The 26,959-nt window shown below is 32.4% G+C and overlaps 1 long non-coding RNA gene across 4 annotated transcripts in view; it reads left to right on the forward strand.

Annotated features, from left to right (window-relative positions):
- LOC144301781 (uncharacterized) overlaps positions 1–26,959 on the forward strand; it is a 327,386-nt gene that overhangs the window by 124,573 nt on the left and 175,854 nt on the right. For 3 of the 4 annotated variants that reach the window (XR_013368639.1, XR_013368635.1, XR_013368636.1), the window contains 2 exons: positions 12,807–12,856; positions 20,125–20,175. This is a non-coding gene — a long non-coding RNA (uncharacterized LOC144301781). Of the gene's footprint in view, positions 1–12,806; positions 12,857–20,112; positions 20,176–26,959 lie in introns of all 4 variants that reach the window. The other variant, XR_013368638.1, reaches the window with a different exon arrangement.

Genomic DNA, 26,959 nt, shown 5'->3' on the forward strand with positions numbered 1-26,959 from the left:
ACATTTCTCCAATAAAGATATACAAATGGCCAACAGGTATATGAGAAGATGCTTAGTTTCACTAATTGTCAGGGAAATGCAAATCAGAAACACAGTGAGATACTACCTCATGCATGTTAGATTTCCATTATCAAAACAAAACAAAACAAAACAAAAGCAAACCCAAAATATAGTGTTGACAAGTTGTGTGTTAGAACTCTTGTGGATCATTGGTGGAAATGTAAAGTCGTACCACAACTATGGAAAATGGCATGGCGGTTCCTAACAAATTTTAAAAATATAAATACCATATTATCCATGAGGTCCACCTCTGAATATATACCTAGAAGAATTGGAATCAGGATCTTGAAGAGATATCTACAGTACCACATTTAATGTGTCCTTGTTCACAATAACCAAGATATGGAAATAATTCAAATGTCCATCAACAGAAAATGGATAGAGAAAATGTGATATACACGTACAATGTAGTATTATTCAAACAAAACAGTTGGAAATCCTACGATTTGTGACAATATAAATGGACTTGGGAGACATTATGCTAGTGAAATAGAATAGTCACAGAAAGAGAAACACTGAATGATTTCTTTTATATGGAGCATCTAATATAATCATAGGTACAGAAGGAGACAGTAGAATGGTGATTACCAGGGGATGGAAGTATAAGAGAGGAGGAGTATTCAATGGTTATAAAGTTACAGTCATACAAATGAGTAAGAGATCTGATCTACAATATAGTGCCTAGAGGGAACAATGAGAAATTAGAATTTTATTAAGAGATCTCATGCTAAGTGTTCTTGCCAACACCACCAAAAACAAAGCAAAAAAAAAAAAAAAAAAAAAGAAAGAAAGAAAAAGAAAAAGGAAGAAAGAAAGAAAGAAAGAAAGAAAGAAAGAAAGAAAGAAAGAAAGAAAGAAAAAAGAGAGAGAGAGAGAGAGAAGACATGAGAAGTTTTTGGAAATGATGAATGTTTATTACCTTGATTGTGATGGTGTTAACATGAGTATATATATATATGTCCAAATGCACCAAATTGTATACATTAATTATGTGCAGTTTTTTTGTGTGCTAAGTATACTTCAGAAAAACTGGAAAAAAAGAAATATATTAGGGTGAGTCCTTTCACCATTTTTATTTTTCAGTGTCTTTCTTAGTCATTGTGATAACTGACTTTTAAGTAATTGTTCTTGGGTTTTTCCTGACTCCCAAGTAATTCCATCAGGCAATGTCCTCAGTGGTTTATGGTAAAAGGAACAGGCTGTGACCATGAAATATTCTGGGCCTTCTGCCTACACTCTCATTAGAATATCTATCCTTTATCTATTTGACACATTGGACATATGCTAAACAATTGTATAAAGAAAGGATTTATCAGCTTCGAAAATGCTTGAAGATGCACGTTGAGAATATAAAGTACTTTATTGTAATATGAAGAAATTAGGTTTGAATAAAACAGGGGGGGCATTTTTTCCTCAAAGTCTAAATTTATGAAGTCCATGTAAAATGAATTCAATTTGTGGTTTATGGTTAAGGAAATTTTTTTTTATTTTTGTTCATACTGTGATCATTTTCAAGATTAGCCCTCTTTCCAATTAACAATACAAAGACTTCAACTACAAAGATTTCTACAGACCTGCCAGAAATTGAGATATTAGTGTTTGTTTTTCTGTTAGCAATTCTAAATTCTAATATCTGAGCACTCTCCTGGTGTCTCTGAGAATAAAAAAAAAAATATATAGAATTGTCTGTTCAAGAATCCAGTTTGCTGGCTTAATAGAAATATAGGCTATAGAGTTTGTTAGAGGTCACACTGAAGAACCACATTTGCTCTTTCAATTAGCACCTGCAAGTATCACAGAATACTCTCAATCTATCCATTCCATCAGTATCATATGTTATCATCCCTAGCCAAATGCAATATTGGATATGTACAGTCTCAGAACTAATACTTTGAGGGATTTTATTGATGAAGTAGATCATCTATTGCTTCATTTCCTTACTGTTATGTCATTAGAAGATGGAGGAGGGACAGTAAACTATCCTCCAGACTGAGAAGGTACTTGAAGACCAAGAAACAAAGGAAGCCTTAACCCTTTTCCCAGATTTTTATTTAAGGTAACTTAAATAAACAGGCAAACAATCTGATACTATGTAGCCATTCTCTGCCCATCAACTAGACCTTAACCCACAGCTTTCTTAGAGTAAGAGGAATCATTATGGTGAGGTCAAAGGTTAGTTACCTAAAGTTACCTGTCATCTACCAAAGAATTTCTACTAATTATCTCAAGTGCTGTCTTCTGTGTACCAATCATCTCTACTGGTTATCTAAAGTGGATCCTTCTGTGCACCATGCTAGGGAAGATCAAAACAAACCTTCCCACATTCTGGCCAGGACATACATTAACCTCCAAGAGGCCTAAAATTCATAGTCCTTAGGGAGGGCATTTCATGGGGATGAACGAGATGGAGGGCCAAATATGGAGTCCGTGTTGTAATATTTCCTACAAATGGGGGGTTGAGGGTGGAGAGGAGTTATATAGCAAAATTTATATAGGAGATTCATAGAAATGAATTAGGTGTATTGGTTCCAGACAAGAAAATTAGATTAATCTAAAACAAAAATATGCCTTTAAATGGAGATGATCCAAGAAAAATTAACATTAATTCAAGGCAAAAAAAATTCAAGAACAAATCTAATGTTTGGTTAAACTACTGGCTAAATGTAATGAGAAACATTTTAATAATCATTAGCTAATTGAAGCCACAAAAGTGACATCATATTATAGATGTATCAAGGATGATATGGAAAGCTACAAGAATCCTTAACTTATCTTTATTCATCCCAGTATCTGGCTCTTTTCATGTACCTGCTTATGCACTTGTTAAAAAAAAAAAACAAAAAACAAAAAAAAGTAAGAGCCATCAATAGCAATAATAATGTAGAATCTTTCTTTATTCATTCACACATATTTAAGTATTAAATCACTGTAGACTTATGATAGGCTGACAAATTGGAGTGATTTTCAAATCAAGTACCAGGAAACTGAAATGACATTAAAATTTTCTAGAAACTGGAAGTTAATGATAAATTTCTCCTACCTCAATTTTGAATTTATATTATGGCCACAATTTTCACTTTTTCTAGATCAGGTATATACCTTGATACATGTACTCTCAGGGACCTCAGAATAGAAGATTTCATCTGATTCATCGAATAGATAATATATGTTTCCACTGTTTTATCTGATTACATCATATGTAAACTGAAACAATAATAGAAATTATACCATGAATAATTTAAATGACAGTCACTTTTTTTTTTCTTATAATGAACATTTTTATTCTGTTTCTTTTTCTAGTTGAAGGAAATTTTTGAACTTCTATTTTCAAAATTGTAAGAGTTCAAAAAAATTAATTGAAGGTAAATTCCAATTGAAATAAACAATAACCAAATAAAAACAAAAAAAATCCCCCAAATACACCTAACTTTTATTTTATATATATTCTCAAAAATATAAAAAACATACACAAGAAAAAATTATTGATAAATAGGAAATAAAAGCAAGCTCAAAGGGATCCCTGGGTGGCTCAGCAGTTTAGCTCCTGCCTTTGACCCAGGGCATGGTCCTGGAGTCCCGGGATCGAGTCCCAGGATCGAGTACTTCATTGGGCTCCCTGCATGGAGTCTGCTTCTCCCTCTGCCTGTGTCTCTGCCTCTCTCTCTGTGTTTCTCATGAATAAATAAATAAGAATATTTTAAAAAGCAAGCGCAATATATTCAACTTGATCACATCTAGAATTTTGATATCCTACATGTGGATTTATTAATAAAGAAATAATCAAAACCTGCTTATACTCTCAAGTACTTCTTGATTTTTTTTTTTCTTGTAGCTGTCAAGCAGAACACATTCTTGAATTTGATGATAGGTCTCCTCAAACAAAAATTAGTTAAATTAAAATTAATTTTCCAATAGAAAGTTTTCTAGTGAGTATGATGATGGAACAGTTTGTATAAATCTTACAGACAGGTAGGCACTATCCTGTCACTTACAATGGGATTGTGTAGATATTTGGGGTTGGGCTGTAAAGGATTCTGGCTGATAATGAAAATAATGAGTAAATAACCTGGAGGAGATAAACTTGCAGTATAATTTATAAAACCATGGGCATCCCAGATACATACAACAAGCCCACTGCATTATTTAAGCTGATGTTTAGAAACTACTTCAGCAGTACTGTCTCTGGGCAGCTTTTGTAAATCATTCAGCAATAATTCTGTATAGATTTGCAAAGAAGTGGCCTTAGTAAACTGGACCTCAGTGATTTCATTTTGGGTCACTTTCTCATAATCTATTTATACGTCAAACATGTTTAGTTTATCCCCTAAATATATAAAGAAGTTAGTCAAAAGCAAGATGATTATCGGAAAGAGTAGAGATTTAGTTCCTGTAATGTGGTTGACCAGATGTTCTGAAAAGGCTTCCTGCAAGGAAACATTAAAGATTTGCTGTTAAATAGTAATTAACATCATTTTAAATGTCTATCTCTGCTGGAAATAAAAAAGGGATATTCAAAGTCAAAAACTTAAACAGGCAAAATCAACTAAGTATCTCTGAAGCTAACTAAGAAACACCCTGTGAAGCTAAAAGCTGTTATTTCTTAAGGCAGGCTTGAGAAGAAAATACAGTTTAGGATAAATACCTAGTAAGGTGTAAAAGCTAAAACCTCCACATATACTCTGATCAAAAAAAAAGAATTGCATACTAATGAAACAAAGAGCTAGAAAATAAACTTCTTAAAATATGGTAGCAAGAAAATAAATTTGTCTGACCTTGTCTGTGGGCAAGATGGTGGAAAAAATCTTCCCAAAGAATTTACAACTGTGGTCTGCTCCTCAGAGACTGAACCACTGATATGTCATTATACACTTCCCAAATAAAGGATGCACATTTTATCCTTTATCATAAAATAATTTATTTTGTAACTTAAAACTTTTCCATGAGGGGTGCCTGGGTGGCTCAGCAGTTGAGCCTCTGCCTATGGCTCAGGGCATGATCCCGGAGTTCTGGGATCGAGTCCCAGGAAGGGGTCCCACATCAGGCTCTCTGCATGGAGCCTGCTTCTCTCTCTGCCTGTGTCTCTGCCTCTCTCTTTCTGTGTCTCTCATGAATAAATAAATAAAATCTTACAAAATAAAACTTTTCCACAAATGTATGTGTGATATCTCATGCTTTTACTTGTGAATTCCACCAAACATTCAGAGCAGTTGCAAATATTACACAAACTCCATTAGGGAGATAGAAAAAAGAAAACACATTATCCCTCTCTCATTTTAAGTTACCTAAATAACAAAACCTAACCATAACCACTAAAAAAAGTAAAGTTGCACTCCACACTTTCTAATGAACCTAAAGGCAAAACTTCTAAACAAATATATTAGAAAATCAAATCTCACATCAAATAAAACCAACAGATTATCCAAACAAAATACTATATTAAGAAGATTTACTCAGGACTTCCATATTCGATTAACTATTACCCAATGTAATCAACAACATGATCAGAACAAAGTGAGAAAAAAGAATCATATGATGAGATCTTTATATATATAAAAATGTACTAGATAAAAATTCATCATCCACCCATAAATATAAATGTTATCAAACAAAAGAGGGAACCTTCCATATTGATAAGGGCCAGTTGCCAAAACTAACAAACAAAAACATCAAATACCGTACATTATGGGAAAATATTGAATGTTTATCCTTTGAGATCACTGATGAAATGAAGATGGGTGCTACCTCACTTCTGATACTGTTGTTTCAGAATTCCAAACTATTGCAGTATGACAAGAAAATATAAGATCCTTTTAAGTTCAGGGACATAAGATGATAAATATTGGGATTTTGTTGGAAGAAATAAAATTTTATTTTGCACTGCTGATCATATTTCCTGTATAGAACACCAAAGTTATTTTATAAAGTAACAAGACAGAGGAAGTTAACACATTTTGCTTATTATAAATCCAATATTAAAAACTTCAATTATATATTTCTATCCATTACTAAAATTAGAATATATAATTAAAAATACATTTAAAATAAACCATATTAGCAAAAGTAAGGGCATTGAGATATGGATATAGCAATAATGTGGAATTCATTCATGGAAATTTATTTTATTTTAATTCCAGTATAGTTAACATACAGGGTTATATTCATTTCAAGTGTGCAATATAATGATTCAATAATATGCATGGAAACTTTAAATTCCTAATAAAGGTTATTAGAACATATTTAATTATAAAAGGATGAGTAAAATGATCATGGTTGGAAAGACTCATTACTGCAAAAATATGAATTTACTGTAAATTGATCAACTGAATATAACAAACATTCATACAGAAATTTGCTTTTAATGGAAATAGACAAGGTTATCTTGAATGTTAGAACAAAAAGGGCCAAATTCAGTCAAAAACTCCTAGGGAAGAGTAATTAAAATGACTTGCCTTTCCAATTATCAATCTATTATAAAATCTCAAATTAAAACATTGTGTTATTGCATTATCCTACAAAATAAATCTGTGATAGATACAAGAAGGTCCAGACATTTAAAATATTCATAGATGATCTATAAAGTAGAGTGTGTATCAGTTTCCTAACATTGCCATAACCAGTCAGTAGCAAGGTGGTGCCACCTTTCTGCTTTGGGGGCACTATAAGAGGACTGCTAAATACAAGTCTTAAGTAAGTTTGAGTGTCAATGATCAAATTTCAGTTATCATTTATCATAGCAAGAATCTGGAAGATCCCAAATTAAATAAGATACAATCAGCAGAGGTCAACACCAGGATGACACAGATATTAAAATTATCAGCCTCAGCCAATGATTTGAAGGCAGCTATTATTAAATGTTTCAACAAGCAATTATAATTATGCTTGAAACAAATGAAGATAGATTGAAAAAATAAAGACAAAAGTACCTTGAAAGTAGACACAGAAAAATGACACATAATTTATAGGTGGTGAACAATTTTCATGACGGTGGGTTTCACATAAAAGAGGACAAGTAAGTGATAAAACAATTTCCAAGGACTAGAAAAAAGGGATTGCCAAACTGAATATTCTAAATCTAGTTAAAATATTCTCCACTAATGAAAGAGCAAAAAGCATTCTCAGATGTGTGAAAACTAAGAGAATTTGTCACCAAATAACATACTCTTAAGTCACAACAAAAAAACTCCTCTAAACAAAAACGAAATGCTAAAAGAAAGTAACTTGGACCAACAGGAAAGAATAAGTAAATAAAAGGAACAAAAGTATAGTAAATACAACAGCCCAAAGTTTTTGTCTTCAATTTTCTTAATTATTTTTCACTGATGGGAACAAAAGTTATAACCATGTCTAGTGTGGTTTTCAGTGTATGTAGAGGAAATATTAAAGGAAATAATAAAGAGGTAAAATGAAGTAAGCTCTCTACACTTTACTCAACAGTTAAAATGTCAATAGCATTAAGCTATATTTTTTATAGTACCTATAGCAACCACTAAAAAATCTATACAAATAGGTATACTAAAATCTAAATAAACACACTATTGGTTAAAAAAATAAAATTCTAAAAAAAAGTTTAATACAAAAAATGTAAAGAACCAAACACCAATAAGAAAACAAAACAAAACAAAAAAATAGAGAGAAATTAGAAAACAAAATTTGCAGACTTGATTCCTAATACATCAATATTTATATTCAGTATAAATAATCTAAATATACTAATTAAAGTCAGAGATTGGTAGAGTGGATAAAAGACGGTCCAACTGCATGCTGTCCATAAGAAACTTACTGTAAATACAATGATAACAGAATGTGAAAGAGTGAGATTGGAAAAAGATAAATATTAATCAGAGAAAGCAGAAGTAAATATATTAATTTTGGGTAAATTAGCCTTTAGAGAAATGAAAGTTACCAGAAACTAAAGAATATTACATAATACAGGGGAAAAAAATAATCATTCCAGAAGGAAGACACTGCACCAAACAACAGACCTGCAAAATAGGTAAAGCAAAGACTTTTAGAACTTAAAGTTGAAATCATGAAATCCACATTTAAAGTTGTAGACTCTTCTACTTCTCTCCCCACAACTGATGAATGACTAGACAAAAAGTCATCAAGGATATATGACAATAACCATAACATCAGCCATCAGGAACTAAATGACATTCATGGAACTTTGTATGGGACAAAAGAATATACATTCCTTACAATCCTTCCAGGGCCCGGGTCCATGGAACATGTGTCAATACATATAATATTGAGGACCACAAAACAAACCTCAAGAAATGTTACATAATTAAAAAAACAGAGAGAATTTTTTTTAATCACAGTGAAATCAAACTAACAATAACAAAGGGGAAAAAAGTTGAAATATTTTAGGAAACTAAACATATTTCTAAATGTCATTAGTCAAAGAAGTTAGTCTTACGAGAAATTAAAAAGAAAAAGAAAGTGAATGAATATGAAAATATAACATCAAAACTATGGGATACAGCTAAATCATTGATAACAGGGAAATATATAGCACTAAATTCCTACATGAGAAAAGAGAAACAACCAAATAAGTAACCTAAGTTCCTACCTCAATGCCTCAATGATATAGATGTAGGAAAAGAAGATTAAGTAAACTCGAATTGACTAGAATGAAGAAATAATAAGGTAAAAATACAAATCAATGAAGTTGAAAAGAGGAAGAAAAGAGAGTAAATAAATAAGACAAAAATCTAATTCATTGAAAACATCAATCAAAAATAAAAAAAAAAAACTTTAGGGAAAATAAAAAAGAGATAATAGACAAATTACTAAAATCAGCAATAAAACAGTAAGTACTGCTATCGACCTTTAAGACTTTCAAAGGCCATTACAGGAAGACTATGAACAACTTTACACATATAAATTTGAAAATTTATGAAAAGAAAATATATATTAAAAGTATATATTATACAACTCACTCAAAATGAAATAGACAATTCGATTTGCCATATAACTGTCAAAGAAAGTTAACTGTAATTAAAAAACCCCTGATAAAGAAAGTTCCAAGTTCAGGTGGATTCATTTGGTAAGTATATCAAAACTCTGACAAAGAATTAATATCAATGCTATAAAATATTTTTCAGAAGATAGAAAAGGAAGAACTATTTTCTTATTTATCTTTGAAGTTAATATTACAATAATAGCCAAAAAAACCCAAAAAGAATACATATAAAAAACAACCTACAAACCATTGCCACTCAGTATAGATGCAAAACTATAAACAAAATTATTTTTTAACAACAAAATTCTTAACAACACATTAACAAATGGAATTCAGCAAAATATAAAGAATTATACATTATGACCAATGGGGTTTATTCAGAGGTGCAAGGCTGGTGCAAATATGAAAATCAATCAGTGTAATCCACCAGAATAAGAGGGCAAAAGAGAAAAACGAATCACATTGTCATATTCATTGAAAACAGAAAAGCATTTGACAAAACTCAGTATCTGTTCATGATTAAAGCAAAACAAAACAAACCAAAAAAAAAGACTCAACAAATTAGAAATAAAGAGGATCTTTCGCAGCTAGGTAAATAAATGTATAAAATACCCACAGCTAACATCACACTTCACGGGTAAAAACTGAGTTCTTTCCTTGGTAATAAAGAGCAAGTTACTGATGTACATTCTCATCACTGCTGTTCACCATAGTACTGGAAATTCTAGACAGCACAATGGGAAAAGAAAGGTCAATATAGATCAGAAAATAAGAAATGATATTCTCCCTATTTGAGAATGATATGATGGTCCACAATGAAATCCCCCCTCCCTCATATACAAAAACAAACAAACAAACCAAAACCTGAAAACTCTTAGAACTGAGAGTTCAGCAAGGCATAGGATACAAAATGTACAGAAAACAATCCATTTTAGTTTTATATACTAGTAGTTGGCAAGTGAAAAGTAAAATTAGAAATAATCCATTTCTAATCACTGAAAAATTAAATACTTAGGTGTAAATCTAATAATATATACATAGGATTTGCATGTTTAGTACTATAAAATTAAAGAATATCTAAATAAATGGATAGCATATCAAGTTTGTAGATTCGAAGACTGTTGGGATCCCTGGGTGGCGCAGCGGTTTGGCGCCTGCCTTTGGCCCAGGGCGCGATCCTGGAGACCCGGGACCGAATCCCACGTCGGGCTCCCGGTTGCATGGAGCCTGCTTCTCTCTCTGCCTGTGTCTATGCCTCTCTCTCTCTCTCTCTGTGACTGTCATAAATAAATAAAAAATTAAAAAAAAAAGAAGAAGACTGTTGATGTCAGTTCTTCCCAAATTTACAGACATATTCAATACAGTTCCTATCAAAATCCCAATAAGATTTTTCTAGATATAGACATGATTATTCAAAAACTTTTATTTGAAAACTCTAGAGTATAAGAACAATGAAAACACACTTGAAGTAGAATAAAATAGGCAGAATCATTCTACCCAATATGAAGACTTTCTAAATAGCTACAGTAATCATGACAATATGGTACTGACAGAGCAAGATAAATGGAACAGAAGAGAGAACCCAGAAATGGTCCTCAAACAAGTATGGCCAATGGATTTTTTACAAAGTCACAGAAGCAATTCACTGGAGTAAACATAGTATTTTTAACAGACAGTACAACAATTGGATATCCACAGGCAAAATTAAAAAAAAAAAAAAAGCCAAGAAAACTTGTTTAAACCTCATTCATTAAATAAATATTAACCTAAAATCAATCATATGTTTGAATACTAAGCATAAAATATAAGTACAGAACTTTTAGAAAATAACACAGAAAAAATATTCAAGGTCTACAGCTTCCTTAGACATGACACCTAGACATGACACCACATTTTTAAAAAATGATAAATTTACTTCCTTTTTTTCTGTGAAAAAATTCAAAGAGAGTGAAAAGGCAAGTTACAGATAGAGAGAAACCATGTATCTGGCAAAGCACTGGTATCTAAGATATGCAAAGGTATGTAAAGAACTCTCAATATGCAATAGTAAAAATCCAATTATAAAATGACATAAAGACAGGGATTTCACCGAAAATATTTGTATGGCACACAAGATAAAAAGATGTCTAGCATTGCTAAACACTAGGGAAATGCCAATGAAGACTATATGAAGACTATAAACAGCTAAAATTATATATACATATATACATATATATAATTTTCTATACATATATACGTTATATCCATATACAACTTTATATATGTATATGTATATCAGAGATAATACCAAATGTTGATGAAGATACAGAGAAATTGGATATCTCATGCACTGCTGGTGGAAATGTAAAATGGAACACTTTATAGTTGTTTAGAGCTTTTTTTAAAAACAAAACATACACTTAGCTCTATAATCCAGCTTTTCACTGCAGGACATTTAACCCAAGAACTAACAATGCAATCCTATGCAAAAATCTCTACCCACATGTTTATAGCAGCTTTATTTATAACAGCCTAAAACTGGAAATACCCATAATATTCCCCAATGGGTGAATGTTTCAACCAGCTTGCAAAGGAAATAAGTGAGCAATAAATAGACATGATCCATTGATGCAAATAACAGCCTTCTTTTCTTAAAGAATTATTTATTTATTTATTTATTTTAGAGGGAGGGGGAGAGGGTGAAATTGAATCTCAGGCAGATTCTCCCTTGCTGAGCACTGATCCTGACTGAAGCTGGGTCCCAAAACCCTAAGATCATGATCTGAGCCAAAATCAAGAGTTAGAGGTTCAACCCACTGAGCCACCCAGGCACCCTACAAGTCAATAGTTTTTATGCAACCCAAAGGCATTTTGTTCAGTGAAAAATGGCAATCTAAGAAGCTCATAGACCATATGGAACCATTTTGTAATAATATAAAAATTACAAAATTATCATAATGGAAACATTAATAATTGTCGAGGATTAAGATTGTGGAAAGGTGGTGGGTTTGACTGTGAAAGGTTAGCATGAGGTAGATGTTTTTGATGATGGAGAGTTATGTAGCTTGATTCTGCTGTTTATGCAAATCATATGATGCAGAACTATGTACACATTGTACCAGTGCCAATTTCCTGTTTTGTTTTGCTTTTTATGTTTTTTTTTTAAAGATTTTACATATTCATTTATGAAAGATAGAGAGAGAGGCAGAGACACAGGCAGAGGGAGAAGCAGGCTCCATGCAGGGAGCCCGACGTGGGACTCGATCACAGGTCTCCAGGATCACCCCTTGTGCCAAAGGCAGACGCTCAACCGCTGAGCCACCCAGGTGTCCCACCAATTTCCTGGTTTTGATATTGTAATATAATTATGTAAGATGAAACTATTGAAGGAAACAGTAAAAGGTACAAGGAATTATATACTATATTTGCAAATGTCTTTGTATCTATAATTATTTATAAATAAAAACATGTTTTAAATGATTATATTATTTATATTAAATGTTATTTTAATAAATAACGTTTAATATTAAATTTTATATTTTAAATTTTATTTATTATATAAATTTAGCATTTATTATATGAATATATTTATTTTATTTATTACATTATTAAATATCAAGTTTAATATAATATTGAATAATATGCTATATATTAAATAATGTATTAAATTATATTGACATAAAAAAGACATGCAAAACTAAATAATGTTTGGTTTAGGATTCATACAATTGCATTGAAATATAAGAAAAAGCAAAATAATTCTCCTAAATTGTCTCCTAATTCTTATTCTCTTCTAAATCAGGAGAGAATACCTGAGTATGAAAACACAAGAACAATATGGCCTAAAATTTGGTAATGTTCTATTTTTAAACTATTTTAAATCTATTTTAAACTGACTGTTCAGGGGATCCCTGGGTGGTGCAGCGGTTTGGCTCCTGCCTTTGGCCTAGGGCGAGATACTGGAGATCCGGGATCGAGTCCCACATCGGGCTCCCAGTGCATGGAGCCTGCTTCTTCCTGTGCCTCTGCCTCTCTCTCTCTCTCTCTCTCTCTCTGTGTGACTGTCATAAATAAATAAAAATTAAAAAAAAATAAAAAAAGAGAGGAAAAAAATTAAAAAAAAAATAAACTGTTCATTGTCATTTAATGATTTTATGCACAAATGCTGTATATACACTTTGTATGCCTTCAAAAACCTAGCATGGCTAACCAAACATTGTTGACACAATGTATAACTTAGGTTATTAGTTTTATGGTTCTTAATTAGGACTACTTTCAGATCAAAGGCCCACTCAAAAATAATGTGAAGAATGCAACTGTGATGTAGCAAGAATCTCCTTACCTGCTAGTAATAGGTGGCCTGGTATGAGGATAGTTGGGTGCTAACATGGTTTTCTGGCAGTCTAATGCAATTGTGAGGCATGTCAGATGGAGCACCCTTCGCTGCCTGAACTGATAATATTCAAGTGTGGGCAGTTATTTACAAGAAATGAGAGTTGTAATACAGAACCTGATAAAGCCATTTAAGCATAAAAGTATTATTTTCTGCTTTACATCCTTCTTTGCACTGGTGTTTTGGCTAGTGAAACTAGACCAAAATGGTAGCAGCATGAATCATGCCTTTATCATCATTTTTGCCAATTTTTAAATTTTAACCCAATGATCTGATCCAGCTTGGACATATCCATAAGACTATTTAGCTAAAGGCAAAACCTCACTAAGATAATGCCGAGATCTAATTTTATTTTGCATTTTTTTTTGTTGAAGTGAAACTGATATAATATTAAAATTAACTACTTTAAAATGAATAATTCAATATCAGTTGGTACATTAGCAATACTGTGCAGCCACCACTTCTAATTCCAAAGCCTCTTCATCACCCTAAAAGAAATCCTATATTTAGTAAACAGTTTATTTCCAATACCTACCTCCCAGCCCCTGCTCATTGCCTGGAAACCTCCAATTCTGCATTCTGTAGGTATGGACTTAGTGAATTCTGGATATTTCACATACATGGAATGATAGAATATGGGACCTTCTGTTTCTGGCTTCTTTTACTTAGCATGTTTTTGATATGTTCGTCCACATCATGGCATGTATTAATATGTCATTGCTTTTTGTGATTGAATAAAATTTAACTGTATGTAGATATATAACAAATATCTATTTATGTATGGATGGACATTTGGGCTGATTCCACCTTTTGGTTATTGTAGATAGTGTGTTATGAACATATGCGTGCATGCATATGTTCTGTTTTCAATTTTGGGGACTATATATCTAAGAAGAATTGCTTGGTCATTTGTTGATTCTATGTTTAATTTTTTTGAGAACTATCAAATGGTTTTCCATAGTTTTGCACATTTTATTTTTCCACCAGTAATGCATAAGCGTGATGATTTATCTACATTCTCCTCAACCCTTGCTAGTGTCTGCCATTTTTCCATTTTATTGTTTGTTTTTTACATATAAAGATATCATGATTGGTGTGAAGAGTTACATCATTCTTGTACTTCATAATGACTAATAATGTCAATCATTTTTCATGAGCATTTTGGTCATTTGTATAACTTCCTTAGGGAAATCCCTATTCAAGTCCTTTGCCGATTTTTAAGAATTGAGCTGTTTGTGTTGTTGAGTTTTAAGCATTCTTTATATATGCTGGATACGACCCTTATCAGATATAAAATTTGTAAATATTATCTGTAATTCAGTAAGTTGTCTTTGAACTGTCTGGTAATGTCCTTAGATGCACAAAGGCTTTTAATTTGGTAAAGTCTAATTTATCCTTTTGTTTTTTTTCCCTTTGTTGCTCATGCTTTTGGTGTCTGAGCTGTAATTTTGAAAGGGCTCTTTTAAGAAATTATCTCCTTTATTTACTGACATAATTAAGATTGTAATATAATTTGATGTATACTTTTACATTAGCTTTCATAATTTTACAGTTAAAAATTTGGCTACTTTTATATATAATAAACATGAGGTACATTTTTTACCACAATGCATAGAAAACTTTATAGATACAAATACACTATTAAATAAATATTCATACTCATTAAATATTATGACTACTGCGCAGTACAATAGCATTCAGACAGAATAATCTCTCTATAAGATCATCCCATAGCTTTCAAAATTATTTTAACATCTTTTCAGAAAACATTAGTTCTTTAAAAGAATTATTTGAGAGTTTAATCCTATTTTCAAACTGGAAGCTGCACAAGGTATCAGAATAATTTAGGAGCAGAAGATCAGAATTCTTCATTTGAAACCTTTGTCAGTTACTTGCTATTTGACCTCAGACTATTTACTTGTTCACAATGAGTATCATTTTTCTTCAATGGCAAATGGCATTTGAACATTACAAATATCTGACCTAATTATCTTGTAGAGTTCTCTCAGGATAAAAAAGAAAAGTTATGAAAGCTTTAAAATCTGCATGCATTAAGTAATTTGAAATTTTTATTGTCATTTGGGTGGGCTTGGATATTGAAATAGCCTAAAGTTAAAAACTGGATGTCAAACACAAAGAAAATATTAACCCTGATAACTTTTAGTTATCTGCTCAAATATGGGCAATTCAGAGGGAAGAAGTACCACAGTGCTTTGATTATGTGACAAACTGTACAGAGCAGCTCAGCTTGCTCCCATGTCAGAGCTATTTATGGTGTAGTACAAAAAATGTGACATATTATTTCACAGGTGGAGAAAAAAACATTGATAACATACCAATTTACTGTGGTTCCATAGTATTGCATTCTTACAGTTGAAAGCCTTCAGGAAAATTTGATGATGTTAAATTGATACCTTCTTACTCTAGCTATTAACTTCAATTGATATTTGATCTCTATAAAAAAACAACAACAACCAGGAAGCAAAACTTTTAAATCTTACTTTGTTTTGAAATCTAACACACTTATTGAAAGAAAAGCCAACAGTAGTAAATGGACTCAGCAGATGAGCTATACTACTTAGTATAGCTAAGTAAACAACCACCAATAATTGTCTTAAAGTAGGGGCCACCAGAAGAAGCTTTTAAATCAGTGCAATTGCCCCCATAGTATTAGACATTGCTTATAAAAGAGCATTAACTGGATGACCCATGAAATATTGTCTTTTTTGTTTCTTTATTTTACAATGTAGGATTCCCTTCATTAAAATAGCCATAATTTGTTTATGCATTTCCCTTAGTCATATCCCCGACACTGTCCAAAATGAAAAATTTTCTCTGTTGTCCATATAAGATCCAGTTGTTCATTTAAATTTAACATTTTTTTTTTTTTTTACAGAACAATGGAAAACAAGGTTTGGGGGAAAAATATTTCTCATTACATTTGATTTAGCTTCAGAATTAAAGGATATGTTTTAATCCAAAGGCCAAATAGACATTATGAAAAGTACTACTAAAAGCTTACTAGGAACAAATGCCCTTGATAATCTATAGATGCAGTGGATAGATGGTCCCAGAACAGCACCCTGTGACAGTTTCCAACCACTTTTGTGAGCAATCTTTCCTGAGCCACACATAATAGAACTAAAGCTTTTTGTTTCCTATTCTTGTAATTCTTCAGTTAATACATTCTATACAGAGAGGAAAGGCAAATCAAAGTTGCCTAGTTAAAAAAAAAAACAAAAAACTCTTCAAATTAACTTTGCAAATATCTTCATACAGTGACCTATAAAACTGTAGGGAAATAATGAGGGTTAGATGAGTGAGGGGTAAATAAGATAAAATTGATTACAACATCCATAATAGTGGACCAATAGTGCCATCTATTGCTTTAAATACAAGCCTGGTAATACAATAACAACTTTTATGTTCTAAAATAATGTTACTCTGCTTTTATTTAAGATCACTTTATATACTTGCAAATAACATAATATTAATAGCTGGAGTTACACTTTAAATTCTGTATTATGTGTAGCATGTATTTATTACATATTAAATTTACTATATTCATTATCTTTTAGGTGATAGTTTCAGTTTATTAAAATATATACCCTTTCTAAGGAGTTCTGTGCAAGGAGTGAGTGAAGGATTATGCTAGATGTAGAAAATAGGAACACCAAACAAACCATGTATCCTGCATATAAATGGTGTTCAGCTTAGAAATCAAATTATCTGAACATATATATGTGTGTGGGTACATATACAATAATACAATATAACCATACTGCAAATCCCTTGGTTTTTTGCAAAAGATGCTTGAAGAAAGGGAAGGAAAAGGAAATTACTCCAAAATCTGTCAAGATGTTCTTGTAGCAGTTCTATATTATATAACTTGCAGTATTGCCCTGGGTTTTATTTTGCTTCTTGCTTTATTCTAAGAGAAGTTAAGTGACTGTTTTTAAAGCTAAGCTGCTTTCCAGACAAATAATGAAATACTTAGACCCATTCCTAATAAAACCATGAATGCCAGAATGTAAGGAAATGAAGTCCTAAATTGTTATAAAAAAACAAACAAAAAAGAATGGTAACAAAAATACAATGTAGAAATCTATACCACCAAACATGTTTTTCAAATAAGAAAGTGGGAGCACCTGGGTGGCTCAGTGGTTGAGTGTTTGCCTTGGGCTGAGGTCGTGATCCTGCGATCCTGGGATGGAGTCCCACATTGGACTCCCCGCAGGGAGCCTGCTTCTCCCTCTGCCTATGTCTCTGCTTCTCTCTGTGTGTCTCTCATGAATAAATATATAAAAATCTTTTAAAAAAAGAAAGTAAATTAGCTTAGATGATATGATGTTGGCAAAGATGCTCCACAGGAAGTAGTGAAGAAGGAAAATGATCCCAGATTGAAGCATGTTACTGAAGGAAGAAGAAAGTGATTACAAAAGGAAATTTAGCAGATGATCATTGTTTACATTGCAATTTTAACCACATCATGTGGGATTTTTTCACCATCATCATTATTAAGGTGTAATTTACATGCAATAAAATTCACCATTTTTAGGATGTAATTCCGTGTTTGGGCACATGAGAATATAGTCATTTAATCACCACAGTAATCAACACAACAGTTGTATCAACTGAGACATTTCCCTTAAATGTCCCTGTAGCTCTCCCTTTTTCAGTGTTCCAGCACTAATTTATTTCAGACACCAATAGTTTTGCCTAGTCCAGAATGCTATACAAGTAAAATTATGTGGTAAACAGTATTATGATTGTGGCATTTAGCAAAGCACATTGGAAATTCATTTATGCCTTTCAATGTATCCATATTTTGTCATTTATGCTGTTCTGTAGTATTCCATTGTGTGTATATGGACACAAAATTTTCTTTTCTTTAAATATTTTATTTATTTATTTATTTATTTATTTATTTATTTATTTGAGAGATGGGGGGAAGGGCAGAGGGAAACAGAGAGAATCCCAAGCACACTCCCTGCTGAACACAGAGCCCAATATGGGGCTAGTTCCGGGGACCCTGAGATCATGACTCGAGCTGAAACCAAGAGTCAGACCTTCAAATGACTGAGTCACCCAGGCACCCCTGGATCCAGAGTTATCCAGGTTTTTATTTCACTTGGGGAGATATATAGGAATGAGATTACTGAGTCATATGTAAGTGTGTGTTTAACAAAGTGAAAAGATTACCAAACCATGTTTCCACCATATGTATCACATTGTGCATATCCACCAGCTGTGCATGGTAGTTCCTTTACTCTGGTGCTCTCATCAGCACTTGATACTGTCAGTTTGTGCTTGCCTGTTTAGATATTCTAGTAAACCTATGATACCTCAGCTTGGCTTTTAATCTGCAATTCCCAAATGACAAATGATGTAGAACAACTTTCCATATGTCTGTGTGCCATTTGTACATCTATTTGGTGAAGTGTCTGTTCAGATCTTGTATGCATTTTTAATTGGATTATTTGTCTTCTTATTTCTGTGATGGAGTTTTCTGTATGTATTCTGGATGCAGATCCTTTATCAAATATCTAATTTGAAGGCATTTTCTCCCAGACTGTGTCCCTTCTTCCTAACTGTATTTCAAAGAATAGTAACTTCTAATTCTGATGAAGTCCAAGTTATCATTTTTGTTAAGGAATGCACTTCTGTTGTCCTATCTAAGAAGTTATTTAATCTGTCAAAGTCACTAAGATTTTTTGTATGCTTCATTCTATAGCATTGTAAGTTTAAGAATTTTATGTTTTTAGGTTTTACATTTAGTAAAATTAGTATAGCTAATATTAAATCTTGAAATCAGGTAATGTGAGCCATTCACCTTTGTTGTTGTTTTGTTTTGTTTTGTTTTCTATTTTTTGGGTTGTTTCTTACATTTTGGCTATTCTAATTAATTTGTGTTTCTACATGGATTTTAAATCAGTTAGTGCAATACTAAGAAAATCCTGATGTGAAATTCCAATGATTTTCCAGATCATAGAGGAGAAATGACATCTTAACAATATAGCATCTTCTAACCGAAGAACACGCTATCTCCATCATTTACTTACAACTTCTTTGATTTATTTCATCAGTATTCTTTAATTTATAGCACATAGACATCACATATATTTTGGAGGATTTACATCTAAAATTATTCCATGTATTTTTTGGAGTAAAATTACATACTTTTTTAAAATTTTTTAATTTTAATTTAAATTTTGCCAACATTCAGTATTTATTTGTATATTAAAGTGGAACTATTTTTTAATCTGTGACCTTGCTTATGAGTGTGTGTGTATAGATTCTTTGTGATTTTCTAAGTAGATATTAATATTCTCTGTAGGACTGACAACTTTATTTTATTCAAAGTATTTTATTTTATTTTTCTTTTATTTTCTTTTCTTAGTACACTGGCTAGAGCCTGCATATGATATGGATTAGGAATCATGAGAGTAATTAATTATCTTGGCTTTGTTTTACTCATATGGAGAAATTTTCTCCAGAATATCTGACTTACAAAACCTGGTACATAATATCTATAAAATATGTGTAAAGACACAATAAATATTTCATATTTTAAGGATTATAATTGTAATTTCAATGTTTTTTAAACATCAACATATAAAAATGTTATATATGTAAATACAATTCTGCATATATATGCTTATAGATATGCACATTAATAAAAGATGTATTTTATTATTCTTGTACACCAATGGAGTATACTATAAAGACTTTCCTTGGGATACATACAACCCATTCTGCAGACTACTGCCAATTGAAGGTAAGCCAGCCTATATCCATTCTCATTTTGCACCAGCTAACACAAAGAGCAATAAATGCATCTCCAGAACTTTATACAAATATATGTTTACATGTATATAAATAAGTATTCATATTTATATATAAATATATTTTATTTTATATAATATATTTATATAATACCAAGTAGTGCAATTGCTAGATCATAAGGTAGCTCTATTTTTAACTTTTTAAGAAACCTCCCTATTATTTTCCAGAGTGGCTGCATTGGTTTGCATTCCCACTAATAGTGTATGAGTGTTCCCCTGTGTCTGCATCCTTGCCAACACTTGTTGTTTCCAATGTTGCTTAAAAAAGAGGGAGAAAGAGGCAAGCCAAAAAACAGGCTCTTAACTATAGGGAACAAACTTACAGTTACCCTGAGGGAAAGTAAGGTGGAGATGACTTAGATTGGTGGTGAGGATTAAGGAGCCACTTGTGATGAGCACCCAGTGTTGTATGTAAGCACTGAATCACTAAATTCTAAGTCTGAAACTAGTATTACATTGTATGCTTACTAACTGGAACTTAAAAACTAGAGAGAGAGAAAAAAACCAATAGGCATGATATTTATATTTCCTGTGTCAGCCAAGGTTTAGGGTTTATAGGGTGCAAGATCCAAAAAGTATACACCTGAAAAAAAATCTTATGCATTTCTTTGAATATTTGAACTTCTTAGAGGATTATATCTTGAGGGAGTGGTTTAGGAGAAGGTGTTGAAGGTAGTATGATCCTTCAAATCTAGGAATTATGACAGCTCAGCAAGACCTTTATGCATTACACTTGTCACACCCAGAGTGTGACCACCTCTCACTAGCTTCACAACTATGATTCTGGAGTCAGCTCCATCACATTGAATCTCTTACTGCCAGAACCTCCTAAATGGTCTTGCTGTTTCCTCCTGTCTCTGGCAAAGCACAGCAACTACAGTTGGATCTTTTTTTTTTTTTTTTTTTTTTTCAGTTGGATCTTTTGAAATAGCCTGTTCAGAATAAAATCAAGCCACTTGTTCTCTTCTGACTTTATCTCCCACCACTACAAAGCTACTGACATAGAACAGAAAACCAAAACCTAGTTCTGAGCTTATTGGAAGCCAAAGCTACAAGAAAAGTAGACAATGTGGATTTCAGTATTTTAAGCACAGATTCCTATGTGCCTCATGCCAGAACTTTGATTTTTAAGAGAAGAGATATTATCCTCTTTTGTATAATTTGTTTTGGACTTGCTTTGCAAAAAAATACTTCTGAATGAAATCCTAGTTTTCTTTATATAGTTGGGTTTGAAATAGTTTCAAAAATGGAGTTTGGGATGTGTGGGTGGCTCAGAGGTTGAGTACCTCCCTTCGGCCCAGGGTGTGATCCTGGAGTCCCGGGATCGAGTCCTACATTGGGCTCCCTGCATTGAGCTTGCTTCTCTCTCTGCCTGTGTCTCTGACACTCTCTCTCTCTCTCTCTCTCTCTCTCAAATAATAAATAAAATCTTTAAAAAAATGGAATTTATATGGCAATCATAAAGTCCCCTCTATGTACAATCATTTGCAGGTTAGCAAATCATCCAAAACTTTAATTCATATAAAAACACAAACTGGATAAATGAGAAACCACTCTCTATATATTCATGTATATTTAGTCATGATAGGTAGAAAGATAATGAAAGAGAGAGATGAAAGAAAGAAAGAAGAAAGAAAGAAAGAAAGAAAGAAAGAAAGAAAGAAAGAAGATAATAAACTAGAGTATATAAATGATTAACATAAATCACAGAAAACTATAATTTATAAAATGTACCCCTTAATATGGAAGGTTTCAAGATTCACTTACTGATGGGTTAGCATTTGCTAATGTGATGTAATGAATAATTGAGTATAAATTAAGCTGCTATAAAAAAGACTCTAAAACATAGTAGTGAAACTAGTGATGTTTATCTCTCACATAACAATATGGCTGAGCTGGTGACTTGATGGTGTCAGGGATCCAGGCTCCAGCCATTTTGAGTTCTGCCATTCTCACATGCTATTGTTTATAGAGTTGATGATATCCAGCCACCTGAAATAAATGAACTGTTGCATCTATAATTGAGTTTTCCTAAGAAATCTTCCATTCACTCTTTTCCTTTAGCAGGGCCATTTTTAATATCCCACAACAGCTGATTGCCTGATTAATGTCCCATAAAATGCATAACTTGCTATTATGAATGACCTGAATTTTGGCAGGAAAAAGTATAGACAATATTATATGCGACATACTAGCCATAAATTATCTTTTGCTAGCATTGAATACAACTTTAAATATGCAAACAGTCATAACAAAAAACTTTCCCCTTTGAATATTTCAAAAAGATTTTCTCATAGCTTAAACATACATCAGAATGTGTTGCTCTTAATCTCCTATGAAAGATTACATCTACTTGATAAAACAATGACAAAATCAAGACTGTTGCACTTTTCGCATACTGAAACAGAGGACTCTTATGTTTTCAATCAACAGAATAAGCTCAAAATCTGTCACAGGGAAACTAGGCTAGTCACTGTCAGAATAAGATTCTCCTGAATGGCCACTTCTAAACGTTTTAAGACATGTTTGATAGGGCAGGGTGTGCTAAGAAAGGAGGATCAAACTATATTTTAAATATATAATAGTCATTTGTCTTTAATATTTGACTGATTTGAATAAAATTGTGATATAGCAAATCCAAATTTTGAATATCTATTATAATTCAGATGAATCTGGTGAGTTAATGCAGATGAGACATTTAAAAGTACTTGATACACGGTAAACATTCTATAAGCAATAGCTCCTGTATATCTTACTTGTAAATGTCTGCTGAACACAGTAGATAATTTTGTCAGAGGACAAAATTAGCCCATGCTTCCTCCCTAGTTGACATGATTACTTTAAAAATACTTTTAATGTCCAACTGGTGACTATTACAAAATATTTTTTTAAATTAAGGCAAATCAAGGAATGAAAACCTACCCTCTACTCCCAGTGACTTTCAGTGTGATTCATATATTATGCAATCACATGAATGTTTAATTTTCAAAAAGATCTTTCCTTTCCTTCTCCAGAACCTGACTACCTAGGTCAGAAGTGTGGCTCAGCCTTTAATGTTGTGGCCTTGAATAAGTCGATTAACTTATCAAATACCTGGTTTCTTTATTGGTAAAATAGGCATATTGATAGCAAATACTTCCCAGGAACAATGCATGTAAAGAGTTTAGATTAGGGCCTGGTACAGAATCAGAGCTCAATTAAGTGATGTCAATGATTATTTAATTTGTTGTCATTCCTTAAAGATTGATTAAAGAAAAACAAAAATGGAGAAATACTTTCAATCTAATAGGTTTTATTATTATTATTTTTATCCCCAATAAAATATACTAGTGCCCCAAATGCATTTCTTAATGGTCAAAATGAATAATATATTTATAAACCTGCAAACTTTTCTATATGGAATAATATAAAATGTATTTTTCTATTTGTTATCCCACTTGTTACCCAGACGCATCATTCAGTAAAATATTGAAAAAATAATGGTTATCTGTTTGAAATCAAAGTCTTGGTCAACTTGAGATTACAATTATCTGATGTGTTCAAATTATTTGTTTTTTGTTTTTGTTTTTGTTGTGTTTATAGAAGATGTGAATGTGACCGTTAGCAAATAAGAAAAGAATTGACCATATAAAACCCCCTAAAAAGGAGAGTAAAATGGAAAAGTAGCCCTCCCTCCAAAAAAAAAGCAAAGGGTAGTAGGTATCATGAAAGCCTGATGGAAATTATAAGAAGAAATATTTTTTTATTCAATATATAAATGTCATTCGAAGTCCCTTTCTCACTTCTGAAAACTGACATTCAGGTCCCTGCAGCATCATAGTTCAGAATACTGAACACAGTTGCCCTGCCACGTTAGCCAAATAGAATTGTATTTATTTTATTTATTTATTTTTTAATTTATTTATTCATGATAGTCACACGGAGAGAGAGAGAGAGGCAGAGACACAGGCAGAGGGAGAAGCAGGCTCCATGCACTGGGAGCCTGACGTGGGACTTGATCCCGGGTCTCCAGGATCGCGCCCTGGGCCAAAGGCAGGCGCCAAACCGCTGCGCCACCCAGGGATCCCTATTTTATTTATTTTTATTATTATTTTTGCGAGAGAGAAAGGATGTGGGGAGAGAGGGAGCAGAGGGGAGGGGAAAGAGAATCTTAAGCAGGTTCCAAGCTCAGTGTGGAGACCCTGTGCATTGGTCCAAGACCCTGAGATCATGACCTTAGCCTAAATCAAGAGTCAGAGGCTTAGTCAACTGAGCTAACCAGGCACGTTCCAAATAGAATTTTAAAGAATAGTGAAATAGTTGCTGAAATTCTCAAGCAGAGAGGTAAACTATTTTTTTTCTAGTTTTTCCCCTTAAGAATTAGTACATTACCAAAACCTTTTTGACATACTACTATACTTAGCCAGAAAAGTATTTTTTAATATTATTTAATAGTAGTAACTATAGTTTCTGGGGGAAAAAGGAGATTATTCTCTCTACTTCTGGACCATTAAAAACATTTTCTGGAAGAATAAATATATTCAAAATATTTATTGGAAGAATGTATATATTCAGACACATGCATATATACACATGTATATGCATTTATGTATGTATGCATACCATACATGTAAACAGATTACATAGATGGTTAGAAATAGGTAATTAAATAAGTGATATATGAGAGATGGAGGAACTTTTTTATGTAAAGGGCCATACTTAACTATGTTAATCTTGAAAGCCATACAGGTCTCCGTCACAACTACTCAGCTGTGCCACTATAATTCTGTAATGCCTAAGCAACCTTAGACAATGTGTGAACAAACAAGCATGGCTATATTTCAATAAAACCGTATTTATGAAAGCAGGCGGCAGGGTAGATTTAGATGTTTAGGTACAGTTTGCCAATTCTGATACAGGCAGGAGATATAGATACAAAATGGGTAGGGATGTGTAATAGCCTGTGCACTCATAAAATACCCACCTTAACCTACATTAATCTTCTCTTCTGACCTGATTTTTCACATATGTAGGTTGCCAGATTAAATTATATTTAATTTGATAACTTAAGGATGAAAATAAGAAAGCCAAGGGAAAAACAGGAAAGGAAAGTCCACAAGGTTGACAGAAGAGCTTGAAAGAAAGCCATGCTGATCCCACAAACAAAAAATTAATTCAAACACTGTGTTGAAAAGATCAATACAAATGATAAGCTTTTAGTCATACTGATCTGAAACAAGAAGATACACATTACCAAGACAGAAATGATAAAAACTGGAGATTAAGAAAATGCAAAACCAACTACCACCATCTACAACAACAAAACTCTTGTCGGCAACCATAACTGGAGATGGTTGCATTAGTATTGTTATTCTGAGACATCTATAATTCAATGTGAAATAAAGCAAATGAATTTCTTGCTGTCATCTCCTTGTGAACAAGAATTATCAATATGTATGAAATGTGACACCAAGGTAATATCAATTAAGTCATATAAAAATTCCACAATTTTGGACTGGAACAGAAATGGGAATATTAAGATGACCTCACTAGGCATTTTATCTGTATAATTTCTATACCTATAACTATTGATCCTATATCCTCTGAAAAGGCCAACGAAAAATGATCAGCCTAAATTGTGGTACAGCCCAATTAAAATAAAAATGGGTTCCTTGGATAAATATATAATTTCCTGTATAGGAAAGAAAATGTAGGAGATGAGCATGGACCATCTTGACATACCAGATAACAAGAAAACTATGAAGGGTCATGCCTTAAGGATTTAAGAACCAACATTCTGAGGTACTTATTTGTCATACACAGGACACTTTGGGATTTAGTACGGATAAGAGGTGTGATGGATTAAAACCCATCATAAATCCATGGGTTCATATTAATGTGAAAAATAATAATTGCCCAATTCCTGAGAAAAACAGTGAACAATTCATTTTTGAAAGCTGAGTAAATGATAGAAAAGATCCAACAACCTTTCTGATACGAACTGTGCCATCGGGTGGCCAAACAGTGGATGAAAAGTAACATTCCTTTACAAAATTATTTTGCCTGAAGAATTAAAATAAAGTGATAGAATTAAATCACTATCATTTTTAACCTCTAATGGAAAATGGAATGAGAATTTATGTATAAATGGCTGACACAGAAAGAACAAAGCTAGATATTCCGTGCTTCCTATTAAAAGAATCCATTGTCATGGATAAAGACTGTCAAGTCTGTCTGAAACATTTTAAACTGCTTTCTGAGTTTGCAATCAACCCAATTTGGATTCAGGGAAATCTTCCAGGTCAAACTTCACAGCGTCTAAAATAGATAAATTGTAAAGAGTAGAAGTGAAAGGGATAGAGATCTAAACTGTAGAGTAAAAGACACAACAAGCTAAAAAGGGGTAAAAATTAATTCTGGTGCTAATGATACACACACGCTCAATAAATTAGAAAAATTTCAAAGAACCAATTTCTATGAATATCAGGATAATAATTAACTATCAGAAGGAAAAATGGAGCTGTGATTGGTTTGGGGAACAAAGAAGGGCTTATGGAATGGCCAAAAAAGTTATATTTCTTAACCTATGCAACCAATGCACATATGTTCAACACATAATAATTCACTAACCAAAAAGAGAGAATTCATTTGACTGAATTAGCACAAAACTTCAGTCAAGTTTGAAATAAAAGTGGTTTTGTTGCATTTTCCGTTTGTCAAATAAACTCATTTAATCAT

Source organism: Canis aureus, chromosome 30 (assembly GCF_053574225.1).
Source record: "Canis aureus isolate CA01 chromosome 30, VMU_Caureus_v.1.0, whole genome shotgun sequence".
In the NCBI taxonomy this organism is placed as follows: domain Eukaryota; kingdom Metazoa; phylum Chordata; class Mammalia; order Carnivora; family Canidae; genus Canis; species Canis aureus.